The sequence below is a fragment of the Aedes albopictus genome, chromosome 2 (assembly GCF_035046485.1).
Source record: "Aedes albopictus strain Foshan chromosome 2, AalbF5, whole genome shotgun sequence".
In the NCBI taxonomy this organism is placed as follows: domain Eukaryota; kingdom Metazoa; phylum Arthropoda; class Insecta; order Diptera; family Culicidae; genus Aedes; species Aedes albopictus.
In genome coordinates this window covers 123556580-123568863 of record NC_085137.1, presented here as the reverse complement: position 1 = coordinate 123568863, position 12284 = coordinate 123556580, and the positions used below count along the sequence as shown (strand labels likewise).

General features: G+C 44.0%; 1 protein-coding gene and 1 long non-coding RNA gene across 2 annotated transcripts in view; one reads left to right on the top strand and one right to left on the bottom strand.

Annotated features, from left to right (window-relative positions):
- The window catches only part of LOC134287718 (uncharacterized), a 100935-nt gene that overhangs the window by 86624 nt on the left and 2027 nt on the right, over nucleotides 1-12284 (bottom strand). The window lies entirely within an intron of this gene.
- LOC115255253 (mucin-2) overlaps nucleotides 9307-12284 on the top strand; it is a 240229-nt gene continuing 237251 nt past the window's right edge. Inside the window, exon 1 of the mRNA XM_029853199.2 lies at nucleotides 9307-10089. The gene's annotated coding sequence lies outside the window, so the exon portion shown is untranslated. The remainder of the gene's footprint in view (nucleotides 10090-12284) is intronic.

Below are 12284 nucleotides of genomic sequence, written 5' to 3'. Positions count from 1 at the left end.
CACTACACTTTTTCGAAAACCAAAAAAAATCTCACCGGAAAACACTGCCGCTCACAAAAGGCGCCTTGACAGAAGTGACAAAAATGGCGTAGGTGATTCTGCGCGAGGGTTTGGGTAACGCTTACAGTGCCCAAATTCGTTTGTTGTGATTAATGATTTTATGACTCTGCGTTATGTTCATACGACTCAGCGTCTGGTTGAGATGACTCAGCGTCATAGTTTTATGACTCAGAGCCATGCTACCATGACTCAGCTTTATGGTATTCAATTTATGAAAACGAGCTTAATTTTTTCATAACGCTTTTGACGACCGTGGCTTTTGTTGATGGAATCAGTTATTATTATTCATGATAATCGTTGTTAACGTCACGATATCATGATTTGTAGTTACAATATCATGAAGCGACAAGTTTTATGATTTCATAACATTTTAGTCATGGATCCGGCAACGAATTTTTTTCCGTGCATGACGTGTCCTGGTTCCAGAAACCTGAAGCAAACTCCCGGTTGCTCGTGGAACGTCAGATGACATGCGTACCAGCCTACCTTAATCCTCCCTACTTTAACGTCCTCTACAGGTAACTAAACAAGGCAACCTGTGTCCCTGCCGACTCCTTCCGTAGCCTAACGGCTGCGGTTCCCAGCTGCATTTCACAGTGCCGTGACGAGCTCTTCCACTTCGGTCACCTCGTCTAGGTCTTTGACCTTCAGAGTCGCTTCTTGTGTGAGAGCCCTCACCTCTACTCCTTCGTCGAGGACTTCTTCCGCCAACCTCATGTAGGCTTGCGCTTTTATCGCGCTTCAGCTCCAGGATCATCTCGCCCGTACGAGTGCGTCTGATACTGCGCACGTCGGCTTCCAGACCCTCGAGCTTGGCGTCGCTTCGCATCGCCTTCAAGACGTCCGAGCACTTCAACTGTTCCGTCTTGATGACGAGCGCGTCGCCTTTCTTGCGTTTGGCACCAACTCTTTTACGCCTTGGTTTTGGCGTCCCTCACTGTCACTACTTCTACCTGCGGCTTAGTCTTCTACTTATTCCGCTCTACCTTCGTTCAAGGGAGGTCCTCGCCTGAGTTCGCCCTGCTCTGTGGTTGCTGAGGGCCCAACAACGGTCGCATCTCTATTGTCCCATCCTTCCGGCACGGGCCAGCCTTTTCAGGCCCACCCTTCCCAGCTTTCCGGGACACCTGGCACCTCACTTGACGGCTGCCTCACCCGCTTCTGCGAGTGCTTATCACGAGCAGTCGCATCCACTACACCTTTTGGACTATCTGCGAAAGCAAAGACCTCCGTCTGGGTAGACTTCGTATCCTTTTCTTCACAGGTACAGCCGCTGCTGCAGTCTTCGCGAGTACAACGTGTTCCTGCTTGGCATCGTCCATCGGCTTACGAAGTCACAACAAGGCCGTTTTCAAGTCCTTACTAATGCTGGACTTCGTGGACGCAAAATCGATGATCTTGCCAAACTGCTGCTCAGCCACCTCGACTGCGGGCAGTGCTTCTCTGATTTGGTTGACGGCCCTCAACAACCACGCTCCATCCAGTATCTCCACCGACTGGCCTATAACCTCACTTCGCCTTACCGAAGACCTCGCCAACCCACTCTTTGCGAAGGGGTTAGCATCGCCACTACTGCCTCCTACTTTTTTATTTTTTTTTTTGATTATTTAGTTTCATCATTAAATCCCACGTCGCTCGTTAAAAGAGGTCCACCACCCGCCCTGCATTAACGCGGTAAGGGACGAAATACTGGGAAGAGGGGGCGGGCGGTGTGCCCAGGTACCCCACAGGCTTCATTAAAGATTGAGCATCTTTTTCACCCCCTCCATCACTCATTCCTCGGCACGGGTCCCTCCCTTGACACCTTGAATAGGGGTTAGTAGTCCTATTCTTAGCCGGCGACTACGCGGCTGACTCGCTAGCTAGGCGGGGGGAGGTTTCATCAGGCCCCGGGACTATAATCCCTGCTGTCCTCTCTGGAAGCCCTTTAAATACCTTGAAGTGCCACAGAGGCCCCCTGGAATCTCCTTGAAACACCTGAGGCTCCCTGAAACGCCCCTAATTTTGGAGCTCCGTGGCCATGCGGTTAGCATCACCAAGCGTATAACCGTACCATGCCATGGGGTGAGGGTTCGGTTCCCGCTGCGAGTGATGAAACTTTTCGCAAGAAATGTTTCTTCCTCGTATCCACTGGTGCTCGTAATATATGTCATGTCCGTTGTCTAGTGTTATGTTTCGTTCAGTCTGTACAGCCTAGGCTGAAGACGGTGTCCTTTTTAACCCTTTGAAACCGGATTTTTTCCAAGCTTATCATGGAGTTTTTTTTTCTACGTATTTCTGTAGTTTTGGTGCTCAATAGTATAAAAAAGGTAGAATAGTATGCAGAATTTTTTTTCCGGACCTCCTAGGTCATCCAAACTGATCTTGAGTTCAGATCCTAAAGTCTACGGGTGTAACGGTAGCTTCTTTCATTATACAAAGCTTTCATTTGTAATCTATCATGTTCAGTAAGTTTTTTGTAAGTTCAATAGACAGTATAAGATAAGTCGGAATATCCTACGTCATCCAATCTGTCCTTGAATTTAGACCCTAAAGTCTACGGGTGTAACGGTAGCTTCTTTCATTATACAAAGCTTTCATTTGTAATCTATCATGTCCAGTAAGTCTTCTGTATGTTCAATAGACAGTATCACCTCAGTCGGAATATCCTAGGTCATCCACATTGTTCTTGAGTTTAGATCCTATAGTCTACGGGTGTAACGGTAGCTTCTTTCATAATACAAAGCTTTCATTTGTTATCTATCATGTCCAGTAAGTCTTCTGGAATTTCAATAGAGAGTATCAGATCAATCGGGATATCCCAGGTAATGCAAACTGTTCTTGAGTTTAGATTCTAAAGTCTGCGGGTGTAACGGTAACTTCCCAACTAACATTTTTGCTGTATAAGAGTTTATAAGAGCTTCCTTTCAAAAGCGTTTGCTGCATAAGCTGTTATGCAGCTACTTTTTTTTTATCCAAGATCTTTATTTGTAGGGCTCAATTGTTTAGTGAAAAACTTTACGGAGCCAAAGAGCTTACAGAATAATTAGTTATTCTAAGTTTACAATTGAAAAACTAGTAATTCATTTTTCGTGCGCATTTTTTTCTTGGTTGCGATCCAGAAGCGGATCCCGATGCCGCAAATTGAGCTCGCCGCTGCTTCGCCTGTGGATTATCCATTGCGACCTGGATTGCTTGCGCAACCTCCGCCAGGGTGGGTAGTTTACTCATCCACGGTTTATCCTCTTTCTCAGAAGCAACCATTTCCTCGTAAACATCCGACTGCGTCGATTCCTCGCGTTCTCTGTCCGACGATTGATTGAAACTCTCTTCCAATACTTCTATGACGTCATCCGTAAGAGTTTCCGATGGTGCCCGCTCCATTGATGGATCTTCATCTCCAGCTACAATTCCGGCATACGAAACGGCATGTTCTTGCTTCTACTCCTTTGACTTGTTCCGATCCTGGCGCTGTGGGCACGAGTCCCGCCGATGTCCTATTCCTTGGCAGTGGAAGCAAGTATCCTTGAGTCCGTCATAGAAAACGTTTCCTTTCCAATCGGCAACATCAAGGCACGGAGGAATAGACTTCAAAACCTCCATGTGCACACCACGTACTCCAGTGTGCATGTGGCTAAGTCCCGATTCAATTGGAAATGTTTCACGGATGACTCGCTCTACCTTTCCAAAACTACTAAGCACTAGTGACAGGTGCTCGTCGTTCACCTCCGGGGGCAAATCAAACACGTGGACGTATGTAACGTTCATACCCGCGATTGTCATTCGTACCTGGACCGTTTTTCCGCTTGAATACGTGAATGATCTTGAATCCTGGTTGTTCTTCAATGCCTCATTCATCGCCTCCAGAGAAACGAATTTAATAAAAAGCGAACGTTCGTGTGCCGTCTTATATGCACTTTCCATCTGCGAAACATCCGTAGTCAGCTGCTTCACAAAATTGGCAATTTCATTCCATGACGGCCGCGGTCTTCCCGGCGGGAAACGAAACTGTACGGTGTTGACAACCTTTTCGCACATTTCGTTAAATTAATGCCGTTTCTGCACTACAGCATACACCACCGATGAGGGAAGACAAAGGCCGATGAAACAAAGCGCGCGTGATAACAGCTTTCTATACCGCACCAATTAACAGAAAATAAAAACACTTTTCAGCGAGAGCGATCTCACACGCGTCTGCTCCGGACGATAGCAGCGACAGAACTGAATACAGCTACTTTTGTTAGTAGGGTTCTTTCATTATATAAAGCTACGATTCCATAGTGTCCCAAAATAACTTTAAAGATTTCAAGAGCTTCACGGATCTCAGCAGATTACTTATGCTATGCTATTATTTATGGCGAAAGCAGAAAAAATTCTTGTAGATTTGAAGGACTTAATTTTAGAACAGTTTGCCCGACCCTAAATGTCCTAAAGGTTAATATTAAAAAGTAGCCTTCAGATTGGTCCAGTAACCACACATAAATATGCATCGTTACTCAGTTTAACAGATATGGCTACTGCTACGAGTGTATACCTGAAGTTCTAAGCTCCAAGGTAGTCTGGCTGACTTGTAATATCCCTATAGTGTCCCTTAATGACATATGAGATTTCAAGAGCTTCACCGATCCCGGCATATTATGCATTACTATTATTTATGGCGAAAACACATATAGTTATTCTTGTAGATTTGAAGGACTTCATTAAAGAACATTTTGGACGACCACATATATCCCAAAGAGTTAAAAAAAAGCTAGAAGACTTCGGATTGCTCCAGTAACCGCGGTTAATTATGCAGCGTTACTCAGTATACAATATATGGCTCCTGTTACGAGTGTGGACCTGAAGTTCTGAACTCCAAGGTAGTTTGGCTGACCTGGAATATCCTTATAGTGTCTCTAGATGACATTTGAGATTTCAAGAGCTTCACGAATCCCAGCAGATTATGCAATTCTATTATTTATGGCGAAAACACATAAAGTTATTCTTGTAGATTTGAATGACTTCATTATAGAACAGCTTGGACGATCCTGAATGTCCCAAAGGGTTATAATAAGCTAGTAGACTTCAGACTGCTCAAATTACCGCGGTTGATTATGCTGCGTTTCTCAGTATTACAGATATGGATATTGTTACGAGTGTAGACCTGAAGTCCTGAACTCCAAGGTAGTTTTGCTGACCTGGAATATCCCTATAGTGTTTCTAAATGACATTGTAGATGTCAAGAGCTTCACAGATCACTGTAGGTTATGCAATGCTATTATTTGTGGCGTAAATACATAAAATTATTTTTGTAGATTTGAAGGACTTCACTATATAACAATTTGGAACACCTAGAACATCCCAGAATATAGAACATCTCTTGATATTCTTGACGAAGGTTTAATGAATACATCTAAACGTAACCCATATCCAAGTTCAGCTTTTTTAGAACAACTGGTATGTCAATTATTTCGTTTTTCCCATAGTGTTCAGGATGTTCTAGGTTGTAAATGAAGTCTCAAATACAAATATTCCCATTTTTCCTTAATAGAGGACTCAATTCGCAACAATTTTGCCGAAGACAGTATTCTGTTTTGCTGAATGGGTGAATTTATACAGCCGTTTCTATGTTGGGGTCATGTATGACCCCTCCGGCTCCAAAGGGTTAAAGACCTCTTAAACGCTCCAGATACGTTCAGGTAACCCCTGAAATTTCCAGATACCCCTTGAAACCCTCGAGGGCCTCCTGAAATGCTCCTCAGATCCTTTCAAACGCTCCTGAGACCCTCTGAAGTGCCCCTAAGTCGCCTTGGAATCCTCCTGAAACACCCTAGGAATCCCTGATATCTCAGAGTACCTCCCTGAAGCTCTTGAAACGCCGCCAAGACCCCCCGAAATCTCATGGGACCTATTTGAAATGCCCATGAGATCATCTGGTACGGTAACCCCTGAAATTTCCAGATACCCCTTGAAACCCTCGAGAACCTCCTGAAATGCTCCTCAGATCCTTTTAAACGCTCCTGAGACCCTCTGAAGTGCCTCTAAGTCGCCTTGGAATCCTCCTGAAACACCCTGGGAACCCCTGATATCTCTGAGTACCTCCCTAAAGCTCTTGAAACGTCGTCGAGACCCCCCGAAATCTCATGGGGTGTATTTGAAATGCCCATGAGATCACCTGGTGCGCCCATAAACCCCCATGGTACTTCCTGAAACGTTTTTGCTACCGCCCTTTGCTCTCCCCTATAAACGCCTCTGTACGCCGTTTCCAAAGGTACGGCCATGATTCAATTTGGTTATGCACACTAATGATTCTGAAAAAAATAGAGTACAATTATCAGCATTTATATTCATGAAGATGGTTGGAAATTTCTTCTTCTAAATGATGTTACAAGATTTAAAAAGACGGGGAACGGAACCAATTTCAAGCAAAGTGCTCACAATCTTTAAGCACCATTTATTTTATTTCCTATTTTCCTGTTTTTGCTTGTTCCTAGCATGATAACAGAAAGAAAGGTTCCGTTATCGCCTGTTTTATGAACTTACCCTACCTAGGTATGGTAGGTTTGGTGAAGGATATCCAATTGTACATATCTTCAGAACAATCTAAGGAATATGCTTATATCACTAGTGCTCTTTATTGTCTTTTCATCTTATATCGCGGAAATGTGTTGAACAGTGTCAGCAGTGCCAAGCACTTGAATAATTTTCGACCAGTCTAATCCGTAAAACTCTACTATCGTTCATCGCATATTTATGCATAAACAAATGCTCCGCGAAGCACAAACGACTTCAACGCTCGCAAAGCGATGAACCTGCCGAGCAAAATAGATAGAAGTCACGCACATCATATCCTCTGCTGCGGCGACCGAGCCTCACGTTGTTGTGATGGTGCGAGAGATGAACGGTCGGTTCCCAAACCTGGCAACCAGCAGAATAGCTATAGCCACAACTGCAGAACTCAGTGTAGCTGTAGCATCTTCAATGAGGAGTGTTCACGTTATCTCTCTACAACTCCGACCACAAACACACGACCGACCACCATACATTGCCGCGTCGCGCCGGCAACATAAAATTTCAACGTCACCACCTTCCTCAACCAACCACACCGATCCTAAACCCAATTCGATGCACCACACGATGTTGCCAGTGTAGCACTAGGGTGGGTCAGGTTTTTGTTGGAACTGGCGAAAATTTTAATTTTCGCATTGCTGTTCTTTTTTTACGAGAGGGGGTAGATTAAGATTAACTTTCTATGCAAAACTCAGTAGGATAGCAATCCGTCGACTACCAAATTTCCTAAAAGCATTGTAATACGACCGTAGCGATCGAACGGCTACTGCATGTTATTAGAACTTTATAATTGTTTAACCAACGAACTGGAACCTTATGAATGATTATTTAACATATTTTAGTATGGAAGACAATCACACCGTCTTCGACCTTGCGGCTGCTACAGACTGAACATTAATAACATTAGACAACGGACAACACATATAACACCCAGTGGCCCAGTGGAGAATTTTCCGTTTGACGAAAAGTTTTCCCCGACTGAAGCGGGAAACAAACCCACACTCCGAGGCTCACGAGACACCTAAACGACTGACGCCACTAACCGCTCAGCCACGAAGCCCACACTCGAAGCACTCGAGAGTCAGTTGAAGATCCTAGTGGTAACTAAAAGGAATAGTATTTAACACGATTTTCTTTTACCTAACTGCAGTACGAGTGTACAAATCAAACGGTTTCTGTAGGGGAAAAGCGGGTAACACCGTCAGGGTGGGTAAGCCCGTCACCCCAATGATTTTACCAGAAAACAGTGATTTAGTAGCTTTTTGGCCACACGCCTCATTTGTTCTTACCAATTTTACTCTTTCGAGACAAATGATACCAAAATTGACCTGTCAAACACGAAGAAAATAAACAAAACAAACGCACCCGTCATTTTACCAACGGCGGATGTAATATTTCGTCGGTAGGATTTAGCTTCTGAAATACAGAAGAAGTGCAAAAAATAACTTTCATCAGTCATGTATTCTCATCTGTACTATTCTTTAGTGCCAAGATTCATTGAATGGTCAGTTTCAACAATTATTCAGAAATTACGGTGTAGTTTAAGAAAAGTGGCCTTTTCGGGTAAGCCCGTCACTCATCGGCGGGGGTAACACCGTCATGCTCTTCGGATCACCGGATGTTTGTTGAACTGGCTAGGCATTTCTATTAGATGCCACGCAACTACAAACTGAGACCAACCAGGGAAATTTCTGTAGGGGTCGCCCATAAATGACGTAGCACACTATTTCTAATTATCAGGGTCTTGAGCTGTCGCACATCGTAACGTTTGCTTGACAACCTAATATGGTTCCTGCAGTGCAATTTAGCATCAAACTGTTGGTGGCGCCTCTGGCGGCCAAGTTACCAACTAATCATATGAACCTAAGTTCTAAATGGTAGATCTTTTCAAACCCTAAAACTTTGCCGAAGAAAGTATTGCGCTCTCTCTTAACACACCCGGGATAATTGGCCACACCCCCATAAGCCCAAATCCCATAAGCTTAGTCTCCTATTAAGCGAATTCCAATTGCGCCCCCCGACCAGTGATTTTACAAGAGTATCGACTGTAGAATGATTGGTAAACCATCACTGCAATTCAGAAATGTATTGAAAATATTTTAAAATTGAAATCTTCAAAAGTATTAATATAAAAATATATATGACGGACTTACCCCATAGGGGTGACGGTCTTACCCGCACTGAATTAAAAACATCAATATTTATTATGGTTGTGATATGTGCATTGTTCGCCAGAATTAACATAATTTGACAATTTCAATGCACAAGTCTTATAAAAAACTAATGAATCAAATAATCTGCGTACTGAAAATATCAATTTTCGCCTTACATTTATTTTGAAAAATCCAAATGCTTAAGGTGACGGGGTTACCCCTTCCTCCCCTATGTAATTAGAACTTTATAATTGTTTACGCAAAAAAGAACCTCATGAATGTTTCATTATCACATTTTAGTATCTTGAGACTCCGTCAGCTGAAGTTGGTGTTGTCTTTGTTTCAGTTTTTCAGCATATCAATAAGTAGCGGAAAGTGTTCCTATTTATGTTTACCATCAAATTCCTATCGATACAAAGACTCAGTCTTTAAGACTGTATTCCGAAATGTTTTGAACCACCCTACGGCAGCATGAAACTGTTGTTTTTCGCTTCTTTTTTCGCTCGTTTGCCTTTCTTTCGTCGTCGTGTCGGTCGAACCGGCAATGGTTGGGTTGGATCATGCGCTCTCTCTAACAACACACTTTTTCTTCCGGCCGTCGTCTTCGGTGTCGCTTCTTCACGCCGCCGCCGTTGCTGCACTTCTCTCATCGATCGATCGCTCTCTGGAACTGAACTGCGGTTGCGGGCGATCAGCAGGGTCTCAAAGTGTGTCTTCCCGTCGGTCGGTCGGTCGATTTGGCTGCCAAAGGTAGCACACTAGCACACATAAACCTCTCGTGCGCCGTGTGCTGTGCGCTCATCGCGACGCGATATACGAGCTCGCTGGCAGGTCGCCTCGGCGGCTCGAGTTCAGTCCGCATCTAACGTCTTCAGTGTCAAGGTCTCTTGGATCTTTCTCCAGTCCTGTGCGCTGAAGAGAAGAGGAAGAAACGGTTCTGTGTGTTTTGAGTGTGGGCCAGCGAGAGAAAGAGTGCGGTTAGGGAAAAGGCGGAAGGTAGAGCGCTGCAGTTTACGGTTGGAGTACTGGACCTCGGAGCAAGGTCTCTGGCAGAAACCGTTGCTGTTTCGAAATCTCGGAAATCGCCGATCGAGTGGATGTTCTTGAACTTGACTCTTGAAGAGTTTTCGTGGATTTTGTTTTGGAGCGATCGGTTGAACTTTGGTTCGAAGTGATCTCGAAGGATTTGTTGTGCTAACGAAACAGACCGTACCCGTACACCTGTTGAAGTGTGTCTCAGAAGTCGAAGCGTTGAAGACGATCGCGTTGGAGTCAAGTGCCTGTGCTAATCGTGCTTCGGCTGACCTTCCTGTGCTCCTGTGAGGTGATCTGCGAGTTCAAGTTCAAAGTGAGTGCCATTTTCTATCTTGTAGTGCATAAGAATGATAATGAATCTGAAGAGGAACGAGAATTGTGCAATAACCAGCTGAGAACGGAGTGCTTCGTACTTATGCTCATCTACGGGTTTTCTTCTTTACCTCGTATCTCGTGCTTGAAGAGCAACCCCAAAGAGATATGAACACCGAGATGCAAAACAACTTTCAAGTGGAAATAACTGTGAACTAAATTAAAAAGATCGCGTTCGACCAGATTCGGAGAAGGGGGACACGCAACCGCGATCCGTTGTAGCGAGTGCGATCGTATTAAAGCATATACCTACTTTAGAGTAGAGTGCTGCCTGTTGCCGATGCTGCCGCCGCGGTCGACTCGAGGCCAAAGGAGTTTGGTGAAGGAAACATAAAAATCATCCCAAGAAACAAGTTGGATGACTTTCTTTCTCCCCCGTGACGTCCTCGGGATCGCGGTCGCCGTGTTCGTCGGGACCTCGGTTGATCAGTAGATCGATCGATCGGTCTGTCGGACGGGACGGGACGGGATGATCTGCTTTGCTGCTCCGCTGTTCCCAATCCAGCAGCGTCGAACACGAAAGAAGGTCGGAATTCCGACCGACCAACCGAGCGACGAGGAGAAAATCTGACCATTAATTAAGATAAAGAAGGCACAAATAAATTAATGTTCGGTTCCTCTGACTCAGAGGTCGGTGGTCTCCGAGGGGAGACTTCTGGGAAGATCACGGGCGGTCGCTGAATCGCTGTGCTTCGTCATTCCCTTATGATTGGCAAGAACTTTCAAATTTTCCCAGTTTGCTGCCCATGGAAAGGAACCGGACGGATTGCATTGCAATTGCATGTTACCTCCTGCCGCCGCGTAATCTTCTTCGCGTTTCTCCACGCGGATCCTCCGGGTTCTGGTTTTCTACCGCGGGCCGCGTTGAACAGCTCGCTGGTTGGGAAAGATCGGATACTCGGCGCGGATACAGTTATTAAGTGCGCCGACCGACCGACCGGACCGGACCGCCTTGTGTGTATGCGCGAGGAGGGTAACTGTACATTTTGATTCTTGAGGTTTAATTGTTCGGGGCGCATGGTGAGCAGCACACAGGTTCTTGGGAACGGAATGAAGACGAACGTGACGAACGATCAAGGCGCAGGTTGAGGCTTTTGTTTTGATAATGGCTTTCTGCGCGCTTCTGCTTCTGTTCAGCTGACCGACGATGACGACGACGACGACGACAATGACAATGGTAATGGCAACGACAATTAAGGCAATACGTTGCGTCACGGGACTTCTCGGGTTAAGTTAGAATTGCATGGGACTAACAGTTCATTGTTGATGGGAGTCGCAATTTTTATTAGGGGGTATCTAAATTTCAGCTGCAAGATCTGATGTTATGCTTTAATTGTAATGACGATAAAGAGAACCGTGTATTAGAATAGAGTGAGTTGGCTTCTTTAATGGTGTTGAAATGATTTTAACTTCTGAATGTGTATTCAAAACTGATATATACTGCATTTGTTTTTTTTTTTCATTTATCGGAAATATTCAAAAATGTTATTTCCAATTTTCTTAACAATTATGCAACACCACGACAACATGAGGTGTGCAGAAGCGCAACGTATTAATTTAGGTTCATCTACACTTACAGAGCTTTATCTCACATTTTTATTGTTTTATTTTGCTTTTTTTATATTTTTATTAACGAGATTTTTAGCCCTACGATAGTTTATCTCGGGCAGACAATTAAACGTTCCAACATAAATACAAAATTTCCCATAAATAATTCGAAAAGTCCCAGTGAAGAAACAGGGGTGTAAGCAGTAGTAAATAACAAAAGTTCCATAAACAAATAAAAAAAATGCATAAATAAATCAAAAGTTTCCATACATAACTGATTTTTGAGCAACTAAAAACGTCAAAAATGCAATGAATAATTTAACTGTTGCAATAAAAAAAGCCATTTTTCCCACCAAATAACTTCGAATTTTCCATAAATAATTCCGATTTTTCCACAATAAATTAGGAAATTCACAATGAAAAAATATCGAAAAAGCAACAAAAAATTCAAAACATGCAAAAAAATGACTAAATTACCCATGAAAAACAAATGCAGGAAAGTATGAGGCAGTGAAATGCTGAATCGCATTTATATGACTGAAACGACTGGAAAGCCTGCGTAACTATAATTGCAATTTACCGAGCAAT